This window comes from Meriones unguiculatus, chromosome 6 (genome assembly GCF_030254825.1).
Source record: "Meriones unguiculatus strain TT.TT164.6M chromosome 6, Bangor_MerUng_6.1, whole genome shotgun sequence".
Taxonomy (NCBI): Eukaryota; Metazoa; Chordata; class Mammalia; order Rodentia; family Muridae; genus Meriones; species Meriones unguiculatus.
In genome coordinates this window covers 21078925-21099950 of record NC_083354.1, presented here as the reverse complement: position 1 = coordinate 21099950, position 21026 = coordinate 21078925, and the positions used below count along the sequence as shown (strand labels likewise).

The 21026-nt window shown below is 44.8% G+C and overlaps 1 protein-coding gene across 4 annotated transcripts in view; it reads right to left on the bottom strand.

Annotated features, from left to right (window-relative positions):
* The window catches only part of Tln2 (talin 2), a 401812-nt gene that overhangs the window by 209615 nt on the left and 171171 nt on the right, over positions 1-21026 (bottom strand). The window lies entirely within an intron of this gene.

Sequence of the window (21026 nt, the reverse complement as noted above, 5' to 3'; positions counted from 1 at the left end):
GAGAACGAATTTCAAACCACCAAGTAAGAGACCATGAACAAGGCCTAGTACAGCATTCTGAGCTGAGGAATCAGAGCAAATGATACATTCTTTGAATGTCAGCATCAACATCTCTATCATGTACTGCTACCAAACCGCCAAAAAGGATAGTGATTAATTCAATCCAGTGGCTGTAACTACTCACTATAAAGAATCAGACCTAAAAAATAAGAAGACATTATCTTAAGGGGGAGGGGGGAACATACCTATTTTTAGCAGAGTACTTTGTTGGTAGGGGAAGAAAAAAAAACACACTGAAAAGGAATCCCATGGCCAGGCAGATTCATTATCCGCTGTATCTCAGACTGCTGTGGCTTTACAGAATCCAATCCAGTTACTAAAAGGCTTCTATAAAGACCCAGGGCTGGAAGATAACCAGGTCAGTAATTGCATTATATTTTTAAAACTTCTTGGCATCTGCTGCAACAGTTTTAAAAGCATAAAAATATAGAGGGTCATTGTGCGGCCACTTTCCTTTCTAGAGAAATTCTCTGAGCACAGTAGGTAGGGACCAAGAACCATGCTTACATTAAGGGGAAAGTAGGGAGAGCAGCACTTCCCAACAGCAGCTGAGGAGAGTGGCATCGACTGCATTACCTAAACTATTGATTCACAATCAAAAAGAGAGCAAAGTTGTGGGGGAAAAATCAGTATCTCCCCAGAGCGCTAACAAAAGGGAAGGAAATTGCTCTATTAGCAACATTGTGTACATGGAACAGGATCTTGGAGTGGAGGGGGACTATCTAATGACAAATCAAAATCTACTTAGTATCTCCTGGGTGCAGGGCACTGGACAGGGCTGGGGGCAGGTCTGTGGTGACAGTGACAGGGGCTAGACACAAAGCAGAAGACGAGAACTCTGCTCCAGTTTGGAGTTCGGCATTAAGCTGGGAAAAGACATAATGCTTGAGAGTAAAATGCCAGGTTCTGAGATAGAGGCGTTCCTCTAACCCTTGCTACACTGTTTAAAGGTCTGCCATCAACTACGCAGGGCCTCTTTCACTCCTCAGCAAGGCTGAGTGAGAGCCAGAGTGCCCTCTCCTCCCTGCATCTGGCCATCCCATGAGTAGCAGGGTGGAAGCCAGAGTGGCTTTACTGCAAAGCTGCAGAAATTCTCCACAGCCTTCAGAAATGCCATGGCAGTGAGGGACTGGAAGGCTTCCCACAGGAAGGAAGGAAGGATGTGAATTTGCAGGGAAACTACAGGGAATTATAGGAGATGACTTTACTCCTAGGCTGAGCAGCCACACCTCAGGGACAGGACCCTGACAAATGAAATTCACAGACATTCTCCACTGGCTGCACAGGCGGTCCACTGACAGAGGAAGGATGCTACATCAGGCACAGCTCATAGATTGTTTCCCCAATGGCCAGGTGTTCTGTGAGTCAATAGGTACACAATGCTTGGACTTGACAAGCTCTGAATTTTCACTTTGTTTTCTAACTTTTATTTGAAAGCTGTGTAAATACTCGGAGGTTTAATATGTTGCTCTCATACTGAAACTGGCATAACAAAGTAACAATATGGTAAAACACAAACAACGCCTCTCTTGCCCCTCACCTCTACTCTTCCCTCCCTGGGCAACTGACTCAGGCTCAAAGCTCAAATAACCTAACTGAGAAAACCCCTCAGCAGCACACACGGAGGCTCCTTTCCTAGGTAACTGTTGGTGAATCTTGTGAAGTTTGACAATGCATACTGGCCATCAGCATGTCTCAGGGAGGAAACGCCTGTATTAGACTTCAGGCAGGGGTTAGAGTGTTGCTGGCCAGGAGTGCAATGTTAATGACTCATCTGTACACATTAAATAAGCTGTCTGTAAATAGAACCAGAAATAGATCAAGGTTATACATTAATGAGATGACAAAAGCACCATCAGAGGTTGGACAGAAGCTAATCCTGAATTTCTTCTAAGTGCAGCATCTCAGCGCCCGCTCACCCAGTGTTCGGAGAGACTGTATCATGAACACAGGAGGGGACCTGGAACAAGTAAGGATCCAGGTGTGGGAGAAGGTATCAGGGGTCCATTCTCATAGACGTATATATTTTAAGCATGTCTGTAAATATCCAAAGAAGCTAGGGATGTGGCTCAATTGGCAATAAGCTTGCCCAGCATGCATACAGTTCTGGCTTGGGTGTCCAGCACTACAGGAAGCAGGTGTTGGCAGTGCACACTTGGGATACAAGCATTTGGGGGTAGAGACAGAAAGATCAGAAGTTCAAGGTTATTCTCTGCTACATAGAGAGCCGAGGCTACCCTGAGCTACATAAGATCCTGGGTGGTGGGAGATTACAGAGAGACAGAGAAAACTTAGTGTTTTCATAATTACTAAGATAACAGAGACTGATTTAGGAGTTAACAAGAACAATCAAGACACAATAAAGAGATGGCTCAGTTGTTAAGAGCTCATACTGCTCTTGCATAGGAACCCAGTTTGGTTCCTATACCCATGTATGGCAATTCTCAAATGTCTGCGGCTCTAGCTCCAGGGGAGCTGGAGCTTCTGGGGCCTGAGGGAACTGAACTCAAGTGTACCCATATTTACCCATATTTATACACACACACACACAAATAATTAAAAATTAAAAAAATTAAAGGAATTAACTATGGGCTAGAGAGATGGATCAGTGATTAAGAGCACTTGCTGCTCCTGCAGAGGGACCTGGGTCTGGTTCTCAGCAACCACATGGCAGCTCACAACTGTCTATCAATCCAGTTCCAAGGGATGTAAGCCCTTCTTGCCTCTGGGAACATGAGACATGCACATGGCAGACAGACACACATGCAGGCAAAACAGACACACACATACAATGAGAATAGATTCTAAAACCTTAAAAAAACATTTTTTTAAAAGAATCAACTCATCTCCCTGGCTGTGCTTGCTGAGGAACCTCAGATGAAGGATTGTACCTGATGGGGAAAAAGCATGAGTGCTCAGGTCTTGGTTCCTAGCGGCCTTTTTGAGATACACTCCAGGGCCAGTGAGCACTGCTAGGTGAGGATGGCCCGTCCGCGTCAGAAAGTAAAATATTGGTCAAATAATGACAGAGGAATATCTAAATCACATAAAACCAATTTAAAAGGCTCCCACTGGCACTGGATAATGACAGGAACAGATTGTGGCTTGTGAATAAAATATGAAAATATGCATCCATACTGATAAAAATAAATGAATACATAAAAGGCAAGTTCAGTGAGAAATGGGTCTCTATGTGGTTTCCAATTATGTTCCTGTAAAGTACTTCACTCATTAGAATAGGAAAAATAATGACTGTGACCGAGGCAAAACTAACCCTTCCTCAATCAAGTGACATGGAGAACAGGAGTGACAGCATACATCTAGGGCCTGACAGCATGAAAAATAGCACAGCATAGCCTGGGCCATCCCCACCATGAATGCATTCATGGTTTAGACACAGTCTGGATATGTCCCCAAGGGTTCTGATGTTGGCAGCTTGGGGTCCCTTGTGGAGGTTGTGTGGGAGTCTGTCTTTACTCCATTCTTTTTGTTGTGTGTGTGTGTGTGTGTGTGTGTGTGTGTGTACCTTCGTGCGTAGGTTTTTACACGAATGCTGAGTATCTGAACTCAGGTCCTCCTACTTGCACGGCAAACACTTTACTGACTAAACCATCTTTCCAGTCCTCAATCATGCTATTAGCATGTTATTATAATTGTACAGAATTACTAGCTTCATTATGAAATGTCCACACATGCACACGGTGTACGTTAATCATATTTTCATATCCCAGCTATGCTCTTCCGTCTCTCTTCCCTCTCTCTTCTCTCCAACTGGCCTCCTTCCTCTTGTCAAGTACGTGTGGGTTGCTACAGGCGCTACCCTGGGAAGGGACGAAACTGAAGTAGTTCTCCTGGGATTCTGATACGATTTCACAGGACTGTGGCAGAAAGTCCCCAATTCCCTTTCATAGTATGTAACCTCTTCCTCTCTCAAGTCTTCCTTCCCTTATGCCATCTGCCATGACATGGTACCGTCATGGGGTCCCTGCTAGTGCCATCACCATGTTGTCTGAATTTCCAGCCTATGACACTGTGAGATAGCTTGATCTCTTTTTTGTTTGTTTTTCCATAAAACTGCCTAGCCATGGGATTTTTGTGTTGGGGATGGAAAAGGGATTCACACAGATATATTGCCTGAATTTAGTAACAAGTAAAGCTACAAACACAAGTTGATGACTACTCTACAAAACAGCCTTTGTTCAAAAAGGGAGACACCCTGAAAGTTAAGGAAAGAATCTATCCTTAAGGGTCCAGAGAGTGAGGGAGACTAAGACGTGCAATCCATGGTTCTCAGGTTCATACGTTTGCTCTAAAGGCTATTACTAGGGTGTGTGCGAACCTCGGATGGCTTGCGAGAGTCGGAGGATAGTGCTGAGGTTACATCCCAGGGCGTCCTTTCCCAGGAGATACTTGCTCACATTGAAGCAGTTGCCGTGACTGTATTGGGTCAGCAACTTACAATCCAAAGGTCTAGGAAGCACTGTCCCTGCCACACTTCAAGCTCCTTTGAAGTACTTGATTGTTTCCAAAACGTCTAGTGTGGTTTTTAGAGGACTGTATGTCAGAGGAGGAAGGACGAAAGGGGAGGATGCTTAGGGAGAGAGAGAATTCAGCTTTCCCTTCATCTACCTCAAAATCCACTCAGCTCACAAGCCCTGCAGACAACTGCATTGCCCCTGGCTTCCCTGGTGAAGTCTGCACAAACAGAGGCCATGTTACTCTCGTCATTCCTAATCTGATTTCTGCTCAGCACTCCACTGGAGCCTGTGCCAGCCAGAGAGACTCTTCTCCTCCCTGCTGACAAAGCAGGCATGCACTTTCCAATCCAAGCCTGTGGGCAATCTGGACAGCAGCAGGCAAGAAGGCCACTTTACTGCCCTGCCTGACTCCTAGCAGTCTCCCTCACTGAAGCATGGTTTTCCTTATGTCCTCCTGTAGCTGACCCCTTTGCCTATTCTAGACCCTGGCCTGCTCCGCCTCATTGCTTTAAGGTTGCAGACAGAGACCAGAATTCATCCACATCTACTCAGCAGCTCCCCATGACCTCACACAGCCATAACAAATTCGTCTCAGTCAAAACTGAACTCATCACCCTTGTCCCGCCTGGCTCCCTCCAAGCCCGCTACCCTCCTGGGCTCCTAATCACAGTTGCACCAATATCCACACACTTGCCAAGGCCAGAAATGTGAGAAGCATGACTGAGACAATCCTCTCTCAAAACCCCACGTCTTACTAATCATATTCTGCCGACCTTAACTCTTAAACATCCCTCAACTCCGCCCTCATCTACCGTAGAGTCTCTTAATGATCTCCTATTCAAATCACTGTGATGGTCTCCAGCAGCACCCCATATCTCTCTTCTCATGATGTTTCAGCATCTTCACCACCTCCTGGGCAGTGGGCTCCTGGAAATTACATCTGTCTCAAGCTTGTTCAGCCCCCTTTGAGGGGACAGCCACTGCTTTAGGGGTACAGCTAAACCCTTCACTACACATGACAAGATGTACTGTTTCAAATCTTCTACCCTAATCTAGTACAAGTGTTTTCTGTTTCCACCACCTACAATAAATCTCACAGCAGAAGGAAGGTGCCCCATAAACATATGCCACTTGACTGAATGCGTAACGGATGAACAAATGACTCAGCTAGATCAAAGGGTGTCAGACCAACTTCATAGTAAACACAAACTCAAATCCCAAGGTCCACTCAAATTTTAAACACACATTGTACATCACTGACAAAATCATGACAAAAATCCTGAAGTTTACACAATATAATTACTAGTTCAAATTCAGGATCTTGAGGTTAAACACCAGAAGACGGGGAGCTTCATACATGCTGTGCTTAATGTCCATCAGGCAGAGACCACACACAAAGCCCGATTCAACTCTCAGCGAGTATGGTGCGGTGCTCAGGCATACTCATAGTCTACCGAGAAATAAGAGGGAGGCGAGACTGCTCACAGCCCAGATACACACAGGAGCTGGGAAGTGTGGGCAATCAGCTCTTCCACATGGGGCTCAGGTAAATCGTAAGCAATGAAGACCAAGTCACAGACAAAATACAAACAGGGAGAATATTTAGAAAGTTGCTTGGCACATGCATCAAAGAACCACTACAAACCTTTGGTTTTATGTTTTCTGTAAAATTCCAGTAAGACACAGACACCCCGAGGGTTTTGAAAAAGTGCAGACAACCTCGCCCGCTGTCACCCCACCTATTTCAGGGACTGCTGGGAAGTCGAAGGAGAGTCAAGAAGGAAAATGTAAAGGCAACAGAATTATGCCTCTTTTAGCTTGAAACCATCACTGTGATGGGACCCGTAATCTCATTAAGAGGGAGGCTGCTGCGAATGGACTACATCATCCTCCTGAGCCTGCGTGTAAAGGCCTGATGTGCGGGTAACAAATAAAAAGCCACCGTGACTTCTGTGACCTCATGCCTACACTGATGCCGACTAAGCATTAAGAGAGATGCCTTCCCTGGAGGAGAGAGAACAGCTACTAGAAATCCAAGGGCATCTGAAGGGCAGGAGAAGGCCCCCCAAGCTCTAAACAGAAGTAACTGCCCTCGAACTGGCATCAAGGGCAAGAAAATGACTGCTGCGTTCGGAGAGGCGAGCAGCTTAAGCAAAAGGAAATCACAGTGAGTTCCTGTAAAAAAAATTAATTAATTAATTAATTAACTACTTTCTTACTTCAAGGGGGAAGAACCAGGGACACAGTCACAATCTGAACAAAGCAAAACCAAACTCCAACGATATAAATAACTCAACGTCCAATGTCTGGGATTCCCTCACAATCTTTTGGGCTTCCCCAAAGGGCCCCAAAAGGCTGCTTCTCCTGCCCCGTGCTCTTCAGCACACACAGCTTGTAAGCTTCGGCCGGCTCTACTCCACGGCTGCTCTTCTTGGTGGTCATTGCACCGTGCTGGCATCTCCAAAAGGCTGAGTCTTCTTTTGCTGTTGGGCTGCACCTTCATCAGTGGCCTCTCCTAGCCTCTCAGAGTGCTGAGCTTCAGCTCCTCTCCGTGGCCTCTTCATGCCTTCAAAATCAGTGCACCTGAGAGACCCAAGTCTGGATGCCATCACAAGAAACATTGGCTGTCGGTGAAACGCAGCTTCTGTGTGCTCACTCTCAGGAAACAACTTCCCAGAAAACTTCATCTCAGTTCTTAAAGGGGTTCATTTATTTATGGATGTTATGTATACAAGTGCTTTATTGTCATGTATGCCTGCATACCAGAAGAGAGCATCAGACTGTGATCCACTATAGGGTTGCTGGGGTTTGAACTCAGAAACTCAGGAAGAGCAGCCAGGTGCTCCTAACCACTGAGCCATCTCTCCAGCCCTGCTCTCAACATTCTATCTTCAAATCTCAGACAGAACATCCCACTGAGCTCTCAATACTCACTGGCTTTTCTAGTAGAAAATTCCAAAGTCCTTCCACAATTATCCCCTAAAACAGTCAGGTCTGCCATGGCAATATGCCTGGCTCCATCTTGTCTTAATTAGAGTTACTAATGCTGTAATAAAGCGCCATGACCAAAAAGCAAGCTGGGGAGAAAATGGTTTAAATGGCTTATCCTTCCATGTCATCAAATGAAGTCAGAACTCAAACAGGGCCGGAAGCTGGAGGCAGCAGCTGATGCAGAGGCCACAGAGAGCTGCTGCTTACTGGCTTGCTCCCATGGCTTTGCTTCAGTCTGCTTTCTTATAAAACCTAGGACCACCAGCCCAGAGATAGCATCAGGCACACTGGTTGGGTCCTCCCTCATCAATCTCTAATTAGGAAAATGCCCTATAGCCCAATTGCCTACAACCCAATCTTATGGAGGCATGTTCTTCATCAAGGTTCCTGCCTCTCACTCAACTTTGGCTGTGTCAAGTTGACATAATTCTATCCAGCTAAAGATGGAAATAGGATATTAGGGTTTCAAAAAAGAGGAGAGTGATAATGGAAGTGGGGTCTTGGGGACAATGTCATCACACCAAAGATGCAGAATGCTATCTTACTATGGGGAGCCTGATTGTGAATACTGAATATCAGTATGACAGGATGTGGAATCACCTAGGAGACAGACCTCTGCCCATTTGTCTGTGATGGAGTCTTTAGACTGTGTTAATTAGGGCAGAAGACCCACCAACATTTACGCAGTACCTCTGCATACGCTAGGATTTTAGACTGAATAAAAGATGAACTGAGCTGCAGCACAAGCCTCTCTAAGCTCTGATTGTGTGGGCAATGAAACCAGCTGTTTTGATACTTCCAATGCCATGCTTAGAGGAATTTTATTTCAGAACATAGCTACTATGGTGGAATACAGACATGCCTTTAATCCCAGGAGACAGAGGCAAGCAGATGCTTGAGTTCAAGGTCAGCCTGGTATAGGTCCAGGCGTGATGGCACAGACTTTGAACCCTAACACTCAGGAGATAGAAGCATGCAGATCTGTGAGTTCCAGTCATGGCTGCTCAGGCAGTTTGGTTGAGTCAGTGAGCTGAGAGGCAGAGTAGTACAGAGGAGTTCCTGGCCATTCACTTTGTGGCGTTTAGAGACAGTTTCACCCGGAGAGTTTTACATAAGAGAGAGCAAGCTAGACACAGGTGAAGACAGAGGAGCCGGAGAATGAGAATGAGCCAGAAGATTAGAACAGATTGCCAAAGTTAGAATGAGGCCAAGGAGAGCAATTCAGTCAGGGGCAGAGAATAAAGGATTGAATCTGTCAGCTTGGAGAGGAGTTTTGAGCCAGAACAGCTGAGTTGAACCAGCCAGCAAGCGTTCAGAAAGAACAAGAAAGGGTGAGCTTATTCAGCACTAAGTCTCAGAGGCTGAAAACATTCTAGGCCTAGATAAGATCGTAAGGAGGCTAGAAGTTTCCAGGAGTAGGCCTAGGTTAGCAGACAGAGGCAGTAAGCCTCCAGGATGACAATCACACCAGGCAAATAAAAGTTACTTTTACGGTGATGCCTTCTTAACGCAATGGACTCTACAAGCAAACTGTGAGCAAAACCGACCCCTCCTCCTCAAGTTGTTTGTATCGATCCTTGGTTGCTTTTGCCAGGCATTTTGTGACAGCAAAAAAAAAAAAAAGGTAATTATGATAGCATTAGCTTTATTCTTTACAACCAAAGGACAAGCACAGAAAAGCTCACACTTGCCAAAAAAAAAAAAAAAAAAGTTCTACAAACCTGTTAACTGCTGGGGTTGGGACCTGAACCCAAGTTTGCCTAATGGCAAGATCAACCATCTTCTAATAAAGCCCCACATCTGGTAACTTATTTCTGAGTGTTTCTACCCAGAACCTCCAAAAAGAAGGTGGTGGCAGAGGTGGCTGAGGCACAGGATAGAGACAATGGAGGTGGAGAGACCAACTGCGGTAATCATTCAGAGAGTAGCACAGTGTTCAGGACGTCTCCAGCGAGACAGGAGAGCAAGGGTCACTGACTTCCCACCCAATTAGTGCAGACGCTTCTTTCAGATGGGACACTGGGGGACAGTGTTTCGACTCACCATCGTGGGTAAAGAGAGTCCATACTGTCTTTTAGGTCTCAGTCCTCGGTCACCAAATGCTCTCACTATTATACCACAAATTTTCCTACTGCTTTGACCTGAGAAAGCTCTGATATGACAAACAATGCCTCTCTCCAGTAACAGCACTAATCGACAAGTAAAGCTTATACAATGATACAACTTATCGCTTCAGGATGGGAAGTTCTCACCCTGTCCCTGAAGCACCTAATGGTGACAAATTTATCTCTAAAAAGAGGCATTTTGTGACACAAGAAATGCAGCAAGCAGAGGACTGCTTCACTCTTGCACGGAGAAACTGCAGGCCTAAATGACCATGTTTTCCTCTAACTCCTTTGTAGCTTGGCTTAAGTCTCCAACAGGGAGATGGGTAGATCTGATCTGGAACCCCTCATGGAAATAAGGGCCAAGCATGGCCATCACTGTAAGTGAGACCTGTTTGTGTCAGAGGCACAGTGTCTGACCCACATATCATGTCCCGTCTCCTAACTGAAGAACTTCCTACAGCAGAAGCCAAAGAAACTGACCACATCTGGGAGAGCGAGATGGCTAGGGGAGCTCACTGAAGTAATTCCTCTAAGCCTGGGATGGATTCTGGGAACACCCACCTCCTGGAAGGCCTCTCCCCTGGCTCTAATTCCCGAGAACCAACCCTGTGTCCAATACAGGAAATAAGAACAATAACTAGAAGCTCGTGGTTTTTACTAGATTATTAAATCTGTAAAACATTAGGTATAAAATACTTAGCCACAAAGGATAAAGAAACAAACTCAATTTATTTTAATTACATTTTCGGGTAATACCGTTTGGGCTAGGATAATTCATATAAACTATACTATCACTCAAGTTTTATAAACCTAAATCTACAGTGTAATTTGTCTCATTCATAAACATGAGATAACTTGACCTACTTTCTAATACATTCTGCTCCTTCTTGTCTGCATTAATCTGCGGTGACATTTTAAAAGGCTCTCTAATAATTTCCATTATACGAAGATGCACTTTTCATTTACATCGACTTTGATTCTCCTCCCACAAACAAACCAGTATGTTCTCCGTAGAAAGGCTCCGAATACAGTAAGAATCTGGACCTAGTTGCTCCAGAGGGCTCCCCCTGAGTGGTGCTCAGGGGGTTTGATCTCTAGACAGGAGAAGGGAGAAGAAAAACGGGAAGGGTAAGAGAACAGCACCCCAAGACCAGACAACACGGAGGAGTGGGCTTAGATGTCCTCCCCACGGCATCTGTGCAAAGTTAGAGAACACAGCTTTGAGAAATAAATTTCATATCCTGTAATATAATGAGCTGCATGGTTCCTAATAGTTTTCAGCCTCAGATAATAAAAACAGGAAAGAAATCGATCGCATTTGTACTTCCAGGCGATGCTTCCAAACGCAGCCTCCAAGCCCCTGGTAGCCTCCTGAGCCTGGGCTAAAGGGCCCACAGGAAGCCCTCTTTAAATGCCACCCACAACCTTTCCTGCAGGTAGCTCTTATGTTTAAGAATCTTCCAGGCTCCCAGAAGCCTAAAGCAGATGTTGGAAAAATACAGCCTACAAAGTAGAATTGTCTTTACTCCCCTCACCCCCCCCACTCTTCCTTTCCACGAAATGCTGAACATTTGAACCCCAAGGGCTTCAGTATACTAGGCAAGCACTCTACCAAGAACCAACCTCCAGTCCCTAGTTGTTACATTTTCTAACAGTGATGAAAAAAAAAAAAAAAACCTTAGGATTACTTCATGATGCATACAAATTACAGCAAATTCACATTTCAAGGCTCAAAAATCAAGTTTATTTGGAATATGGCCACACCCATTTATGAACTGTCTGCAGTTGTTTTCTGTGTTCCAACAGAACACAGGACTGAGTGGTTGCAACCCCGACAGTAACCTAAAATATTTACAGTCTAGCCCCTTTCGGGAACAGGTCACTAACTCAGGTCACTAACTCCTGGATCCTGTAATACAGAGTCCACCGCCCGAGGCCCTTTCAACACAGGGTGCTGATCTAGCCAACATTCTAAAAGCCCGATTCGCTCCTCATGAAGATCCTAATATCTGCACCACTGAAATGCTCTTCCGTTTCCTCGAAACATTAGTCCCTCACCCTGGTGTTCCTCTTGCTCTGAAACTGCACTCTTGCAGTCAGCTGAGAACCTTCTTGCTCTAAAAGGAATACACACAATTAACTACCATTAGGTCACAAAAGGAAAGAGAAAAAGGCCCAGAGTGTCCAAGGCTGTTGCCCCAGACTATTTGGAACACTGTGTGTGATGGAAGCAACCCAGATGTCCACCCAAGAACATAGTCCAGAAAACCCAGAACAAATGGACAGAATGGAGGATGGGGGTGGGGAGGGAGTGGGAGATGAGCTCCACATGGGGCTGTGGGATAAGAACCAGGACTGATGGAAGGAAGGGAGGGAGGGAGAAAAGAGAGCGAGCAGGCGTGTGTGCTGCATGTTGGTGTCCATCTAGGAGGGGAACAACAGATAGGAGAGCATACATGAATTTGCATATGTATGAGTCCTCTGAGTAAGAACCAGCAATGCTTCCAATTACTACACAAGGGGTACTATGGGATAGGGGAAACAGGAGGAAAAGGGCTGGATCAAAGTTAAACCTCCTGCTACTGTTGGTTGCCCCCAAATTCAAATAATAAAACCTAACCCTCAAGGGGCTGATATTTAAGGTAGAGAACTGGGGAAGAGGTTCTGTCACAAGGACCATGGGACAAGGGCCCTTACAGAAGAGGCTTCAAGGAACCCCCTAACCCCTTCTGCTATGGATTCACTGGTCAGCCAGCTTAGCCTACTGGGCAAGCTCCAGGCTAGTGACTGACTCAGTTTCACAAAACAACGCGGACGGCCTCTGAGGAGTAACACCAAAGTTGTCCTCTGGCCTCCAAGTGTACCCACAGACATGAAGACAAGCACACACATACACATGCGAGCATACACACAAAATAAAATATCCATTTAAGTAACAATAGGAACCTCTGAAAACTGAAAATAAAACAAACCAGTTTTTTCAAGTATCTTTCCAATGCAGCCCATTGTATACGGAGCATGAGCTAAAACAGATTAAAATATCTATGGTCTTCTGATAACTGGGAGGTAGAGCATGAAAGAAAGAATGTGGGCTAATGAAGCTATGTAAAAACCACCTACTGAATTTCGTTAAGAAAAACAAAAAAAAAAAATTTGTTTTGTGTATTCACACACAGTGTCTAGCTGTGTCCATCGGAAAGAGCCACAGAAATCTGTGCCTCGTTTCTCCACCTGTGCCCTCTGAGCGCTTAAAGGAACACAGAGTCCCTGGAGATGCAGCAGACTCATTGCAAGTCCAGAAAGGGATGTTAAAGTCTGTAACACCGTCACAGCAGATCAGACACAAAGCATGCTACAGTCCTTTCAAATAAAGTGGGAGTCGCCTTCAATTAGTTTCCACTGCCGAAGTATGAGGCCAATTATAAACATAAACATTAAGTTGCAGCATATGAATTATATTTAGACTAAAGATTTGGTGATACCACACTCTGTATATGTGTCTGTATGTGATACCTACAGTATATGTAGTGTATGAATGTGTGTGTACGCGTGTGATGAACTTGCCTTTGTGTGCTATATGAAGGTGAGAGGAAGACCTGCTCTGTCACTTTCTAGCTCGTCCCTTAGACAGGGTCTCTCACTGAGCATACCCCTCATTGCTCTTCAGTTAGTTTAGATGGACAGCAAGTCCCAGCAATCCTCCTGTGTCTTTTGACCCTCCGCCTCCAGTCCCCAGCATTGGGTTTACAGGTACACAGGGCCATGATTTTTGCTGAGCACTGGGATTCTCAATACAGAGAGAGCCCTCTTATCTACTGAGCCAACTTCCCAGCCCCTAAGGAATTCTTAAGTGAGATATTTATCTTTAAGGGATATTTGCTCTGCATGCTGAATTTAGAAGTTTACCTCCCTACCCCCAGTAAAGGCCTGGTCCTACCACACTGAAATCCTAGTGCAGCGGGAGTTTGCCACAGGATGCTTGAAGCAAGGACACACCTGAGAGGCTGTGCAGAACTGTCTCTTAGGGTAGGCAAGACCAGAAGATGGCGGATGAAAGCACGGAAGAGAGAGCATGACTGGGAAGGCTTTTCCAGCCTTTGGAGCCACAGCAAGCAGCCCTGCCCAGCCTGCCCAGAATCTGAGAACCAGTTCCCCTGGGGCGAAGTCACTCACAAGTCACTTACCCATATTTCACCCAACCATCCCTCTGTGTGTGGAGTGTGTGGAGTGTGTGTGTGTGTGTGTGCGCGCACGCACACACATACCTACTCTGCAGGGCTGCCGTTAGGGTTTCAAGAGATAACAGGTTTCCAGGACCTTGTTGTCTAACACCTCAGGTCCTCAGTAAACTGTGGAGCATTTTAAACATTGGTTCTTGCTTCCCTCCACACTAACGTGGGAAGAAGCTTTTCCCAAATACCAGCACGTGAGCAACGGTGTGCTGAAACAAACCTCTGAGACCCAGAATCCAGGAGTGAGAGCTTCAGAAGCAAAGTGGCTTGCTCAGAAAGGTGACAGAGCCTAGGACACTTCAGACTGCACTTAAAGACTGCTGGTGCAGTGTAAAAACTCTACTTAGCCACACTCCACTGACAGGCAAAGGCATTAGGCTACCACCTGAGTAGGCTCTGATGGGGACAGTATTTATTTACTTAATTACATCAAATGTTGCTTACTGGCTTTTAACACTTAGAACTAAGAGCTAAATCATACAAGCCTCAACTGCAAATAAAGACCAGAACAGGAAGGTAAGAGGATACAGCCCAACAGTAGGCGGCTTAGTGAGCAAGTGAACAAGACACGAGATTCAATCACTGCTACCAACAAGAACCTAACAAGCAAAACTGTCAGACTAGAACGCATGCATGTATTGCCAATCCCAAGAACATAAAATTAAAGATGTAACTGACCAAAACTGATATTTCAGAGAGGTGGTTGGTGTGAACAAAGAAATAGCATGGAGGAGACAAAACAAGATCAGAGGGGACAGGAAAGACCTGAAATATGAATCAGCCACGGAAGAAACGATGGTGAATGAGCTGACAAGGGACTACGAGACAGCTAGAAATGACCCTTAAAACTGAACAAGTGAGGGGCTGGGGAGAGGCTTGCTGTATGAGTGCTAGGACTCAGCTTCATCCCTAGAACCCACGTGAAAAGCCAGGTGTGGTGGCCCACAGCTGTAATCCCAGAGCTGCGGAGGCGGCAGCAGGCACATCTCTGGGCCTCACCAGCCAGCCAAGCTCCAAAACAGTGAGAGATCCTGTCTCACAAAATGAGGTGGGGAACACCTGAGGAACAACATTACCTGAAGTTGACCTCTTTTTTTTTTTTTTTTTAAAGATTTATTTATTTATTATGTATAGTGTTCTGTCTGCATGTACACCTGCAGGCCAGAAGAGGGCACTAGATGTCACTATAGGTGGTTGTGAGCCACCATGTGGTTGCTGGGAATTGAACTCAGGACCTCTGGAAGAGCAGCCAGGGCTCTTAACCTCTGAGCCATCCCTCCAGCCCCGAAGTTGACCTCTTACCTTCATATGTACACATATGCACTTGCAACCACCCACATGGCATCTGCAGACAGACAGACGGACAGACACTAATAAGAGATACAACACACACACACACACACACACACACACACACACACACATACACACGACCAATGTTTACAGAAAAAGAAGCAGTTGATTCTGAGAAGGACCATGCAGGCCCCTGACTGCTGGTTCCACAGGCCCATGCGGCCATGCCCAGCTAGGACACCGCTACTTTGTCATTAGCTCTCTGAAATGCTTCCTGTTTTTGGCTATTTGCACATAATAATTTGACTTATTATAAAATGGTTACACTGAGGTAATTAGCATGTATTGCCTCACGTGCTTTTATATGTGGTGAGAACACAAGTTCTGTTACCAGTTTTCAAGAGGGCACCTCAACGTTGCCACCATGCTGGGTGAACAATAGCTTGAATTCCTTCCTCCTAACTACAACTTCCCAGCCCCCAGTTGCTGCCGGTCATCTCCCCACTTCTTAAACTCAACACTCCCAGATTCCACACAGAAACAACACACAATGTTTTTCTTTCTGTGCACGGACGGATTCTTTCATTTAATGCGACATTATCTAGATTTACTCAAGTTGTTGAAAGACAGGATTACCTTTTCAGGGTGGAAAAGCTTACCACTGTGTACCTGTAACTCATTTTTCCAATCCATTTCTTAGATGATAAACGTATAAATTTCATATTTTGGCTCTTAAGAATGCTGCTGCCTGCCTGGCAAGATGGCTCAGTGGGTAAAGGCATGCATGTTCCATAAACACCCAATGACCCAAGTTCAAGTCTAAGAACCCTCAGTTGCAGAAGAGAACTGATTGCTGAAAGTGACCCAGTCAACTCATGCACTGTAGCATGCATGCACACACACACAAATAATAGAATAAAAACTTGAGAATTAAAAAGGAAGCCCATGCTGTAATCAACATCAGGGAGCAGATATCTTTTTGTTATTCCATTTACTTTTCATACAGACTCAGCAGTGGGAATGATGGACCCTGTGTGGTAGTCTAAATAGTCTTAGGAAATTCTCCATCATCTTCCAAATGGTTGATGCTAACTTACATTCCCATATGCAAGGCTTCCCTTTTCCCGGTATCTCTACAACACGGAGCATCTTTCATTGCTGTTCTCACAGGTCTGAAGTCCCAGCTCATCAGAGTTTTTACTTCTAACTCCCTGCCACTCACTTTTTTTTCTATTTCTCTGAAGAAAAAAAAAAAAATCAATGGTTTTGAGTATTTCCTCAGTCACATGGACTCTTTGTAAGTTCTATTTGAATACAAAGGGTGTCTATTGACACCTTTTGCCTCTGGATCTGTTTTTAGATTTTATTGTCATTTTAAATTATTTGTATGAGGGCACACATGAGTTCAGTGACTGCAGGTCAGAAGCATCAATCAGATTCCCTGGAACTAGAGTTTTAGGCAGTTGTGAGCCTCCTAACATGGGTACTAGAAATTGAACCTGGGGCTTTCTGCAAGAACAATGTCTGTCCAGCCTCCTTTGCTTCCTCTGAAGGAGGTTTTCTAGGTCCTTATTTATCATGCACACTGATCCCCACTTATTTCTTTAGTCGTTCTTGGTTTGTGAGTGTATGTTTCTGTATGACCTGTGTGTGTGAGGGCAGGTGTGCACATTCACCACAGCCTACGTGTGAGGGTGAGGTGACAACTTGCAGGAGGCGGTTCTTTCCTCCACCTGCAGAGGTGAGGTCTGTCTTGCCATTGCTGCCTCACTACATGGTCCAGACCAGCTAGGCTGAGCTTCTGGGAGATTCTCCTGTCTCCACCTCCCACCTCCCTCAGAAGTGCTGGGACCACAGCTGTGCACTGGCACATAGAGCACTTCTGTGTAGGTTCCGGGGACTGAACAGGGGCTGTCATTTTTGCAAGGACAAATGCTTTTATTCCCCAAGACATCTTGCCAGTGAGCTGCAGTTTTCTTTTGCTCTTCTGCTGTTTTTGGTCTGATGTAATCTCCTTTGTCTATTATTGCTATTTTTATCTTTGCTTTGGGATTCATATCCCAAACCCTACTGCTCAGAACAATGTCTCGGAGCCTCTTCCACTATGTGTTTTTTTTTTTTTTTCTTTCCCCTAGTAATTTTATAGATTCGGTCTTTAAGCCCTTAATACTGTTTTTGAAGTGCTAGGGTTTGAATCCAGGGTCTCAAAATGCTTATAAGCACCCACTACACTATACACCTAGTCCTTCAGACACTTCAGATTAACCTTTGATGTGACAAGAGGCAAAGACATGATTTTCTATTTCTGTGTATGGTGTCTGATATCCATTTGTCCTGCGATCAGCTATTGGAGACAGTGTCCCTTTCCTACTGCGTGTTCTTCGCACAGCTGTCAAAATCAACTGGCCACAAATGCAGAGATTTCTGGGCTTTTTATTCTGGTCAATGCTCTATCTGCTATTAAGCCATTTCCATGTTGTTTGTTCAAGTGTGTGCCAGTGTTTGGAGATCAAGATAGAGGACCAGTTCCCCTGAAGTGAGAGTGACAGGCAGTTGTAAGCCACTGGACATGGGTGCTAGGAACCAAAGTTTGGGCCTCTGGATAAGCAGCAAGTGCTCTGCCCAGCTAGGCTACCTCTCCAGCCCAGTGTTTCAGCTCCTCTTTTTAAAACCATCTGTATGCAACAGTTAAGACTTTATTTTTTAAGGCTCTTTTCTGGGAACACTGCTTACATCACAGCAATGGAAAATTTCTGAGCTTCTGTCAATACATTCAATGGGATATTGATACTATTGTAGGCGACCTTAGTGTGTTTATTTTGACAGTATTAAGTCATTCTTCAGTTCTGCAGATATACGAGCTATTGTTTAAATAAATTCGAAAAGCTAATTCTCTTGATCAGTGTGAGTCTTCTGAATGTTACAGCTGAAGAGTGAGCTATTGTATTTTCACATGTATGTACACGCTCCTGTGTGTGCACATAGAAGTAAAGGCTGGCAGGCCACTCTGTCCTTGCCTCCCTAGCGCTGGACTACAGCTGCACACATGGTTTTTCATGTAGATGTTGGGGATCCAAACCCAGGTGCCATCTCTCCAGCCCTGAAGCCTGAATTCTTTCTTGAAGGTTCATGTTCCAAAGGAAAATATGTAAATAGAGGCAAAAATCACTCATTGAAAAATGCCACCAATTTCATTTAAGTGCATTGTGTTGTTAGAAAACAATCAAATCTTGAGTTCTCCCTTAGAGATAAATTTATCTCCCAAGAGATAAATTTTTAAGTTCAAAAGGAGGGTGCATACACAATTAGCCAACAAGTACAAGGAAATGCACATTTTGTTACATTGTGGGTTAATCTTTTTTTAAAATTTGATATTGACTAATTTAGTTTGTGTGTGTGCTTGTGTTTATGTAGTTGTAAGGGTACACACATGCCACAGTGTGTATGCGTGTGTGTGCACACACACGTGGGCGCATGCCTGTTGAGGTCAGAGGACAACTTATGGGGAAAACAGACTGCTTTATCTTTCTACCATGTAGGTCCTGAGGATTGAATCTGATCATTTAATCTTGATGGTAAGAGCCTTTCCCAGTGAGCCCATTAATGAGTCAGTGATGACAACCAAGCTGAAAGCTGTGCCTGCTTTTATTTGAAAGAATGTTCTAGGCAACAGCAACAGAGCAAGGATCCAGCACGGGTCCTGGAACCCGGGGCTAGCGAGGACCCTCTGTCACTGCGGTGGGAGGGCATACAATGCAATCAATGGTGACCAGTCACGGGGGGCAAAGAAATCAGCTGACGGGAGCGTACTGGGAAGATGAAAGTGCACAACTGATTTCATCTTTAATGAAGAAAAGGAAGCAGAGGAACAACTTATCTTTGCTGATGTCATGGCCTTTAAGTGATCGGTATAGAATGCCAAGTATATATATATATATTGGTCCTACTTTGAATTTACAGATTGAATATCCTCTTGTAAAGCTAAGGGAACTGAATGTTTCCCAGAGAGCCCAAACCAATTTTTTTTAAATTTAAGATAGCCTTTAAAATATTTTTTCTTATAAGCTATAGTGAACAGAGATAAATTTAACAGATCACATTGACACTCCAATCCAGAATACATCATGAGCCATTAAAGAGAAAACTAAACTAGTCATTTATCATTCCCCACCCCATCCAACAGCATCTCAAGCCTCACATACATGCACATACACTTGCATGCTAACATAGGACCCTTTGAAATTCCACACTGATTTCTGAGAAGTGTAGCTGTCTCCGGTTCCTAACCATCCATCCCTACACAATCTCACCCAGAAAGTCCTGTCCTGCTGAAAAGCTCCTGAATGTGATTGATTCGTTTCATTGTTCATTCATTAAATTTTATTCCAATCTGGAGTCTGGAGAGCCCTTAAAGCAATTTTCTTTTCCCTGGCTCATGCCAAAATAAAAGTCCCACCCAGCATATACACTTTCAGACATGTCATAAGTTCAGGCAATTTCTCACGTTCCTACACTATTGTTTGATATGGCCTTTTACCCCTAAAAAGGGCGCAACTATTGTCAGGGTAGGACCTGAGAGTTAAAGCATAACAAACATGCAGTAAGCCAAGCGTTGGGGTGACAGGGCAGAAAACAGCCAGGTAAGACTGTCAAATTTCATCCCGAGTTCCTCTGAAAATGGGACTGGTAGCAGAAACATAAGCCAGAGATCACAGGAGGAGAAAGAAGAAAGGAATGAGCCTCCGTGTCCTACACAATACAGACAACACAGCACACAGCAACCCCAGGAGTCTCACACACAAGGGAATGAAGGCAGCCTCCTGGAGCAGGGAACATTCTGCCTGTCCCTCACATGACTTCATCGTCCAGTAGTAATCCCCAGTCGCGGCTCTTCAACAGAAAATGCAGTATGTATTCTGCACAGTTCACGGCGCAGGTGCCACTAAGCACACTCCTTTCACATCGGTGTCACAGTGAAGCTCCTCTCTGTCCTAAAGGAACCAGATCTCATTGCTGCAAGGGCATAACTCTTGGCTGTGCCCTAGATCTACCCCCAACCTTGAGTTCTTTATATTTAAGGTCACCGACTTTCTAGGGCCCAGGCATCAAGCTCACTTCCCTGAAGATCTTGGCGGCCCCACCCCCACTCCCACCACACACATACTTCTGAAATAGATGGTCACATTCATTCAAAGAGCTGGCCAGAGCTGCCCCACCACACTGGGAGAAGCAGCTGTGCCTTTCATCAGACTGGGAGATCACTGTGAGGCTTTCGATCTTCACCCATGTTTATGAAAATAAGTCATTTCTACCTAGGCTCCCAATAGAACAGTCCCTTCACTTCAGATTGACCTCTGACCTTTTAGTTCAACCATGTCAGCTGAAAGGACATTTTCCAAATGTAGACAAGTCTACGTAGGTTAGACCTTGTTTCCTGTTTGGGAGGAAGGACACAGTTCTAGAAGCATATACTCTAGGACACCTACCGATGTCAGTCCTCAGTCCCGTGATGGTCACTGGTTTGCAGAGAAAGAAGGAAAGGTTGTAAAAGGCCAGTCATTTTTATAAAACTAAATATGTACTCTCTAAAGACAGGCAGGGCCTCACTATGTAGCCCTGGCTCACCTGGAACTCCCTATGCAGACCAGGCTGGCCTTGAACTCACAGACACCTGCCTGCCTGGAGTGCTGTGATCAAAGGTATGTACAGCATACCGTGTCCTACTCTTCTAGTACCAAAATGCTCATTTCTGTAGAGGATAGTATCATTTTGTGAAAATCTTTTATCATAAAAAATTCCAGACACAAAGTAGAACTTCATAGAAATAAACACTAGATTCTCACTGATCTCTATCAATCAAGTTT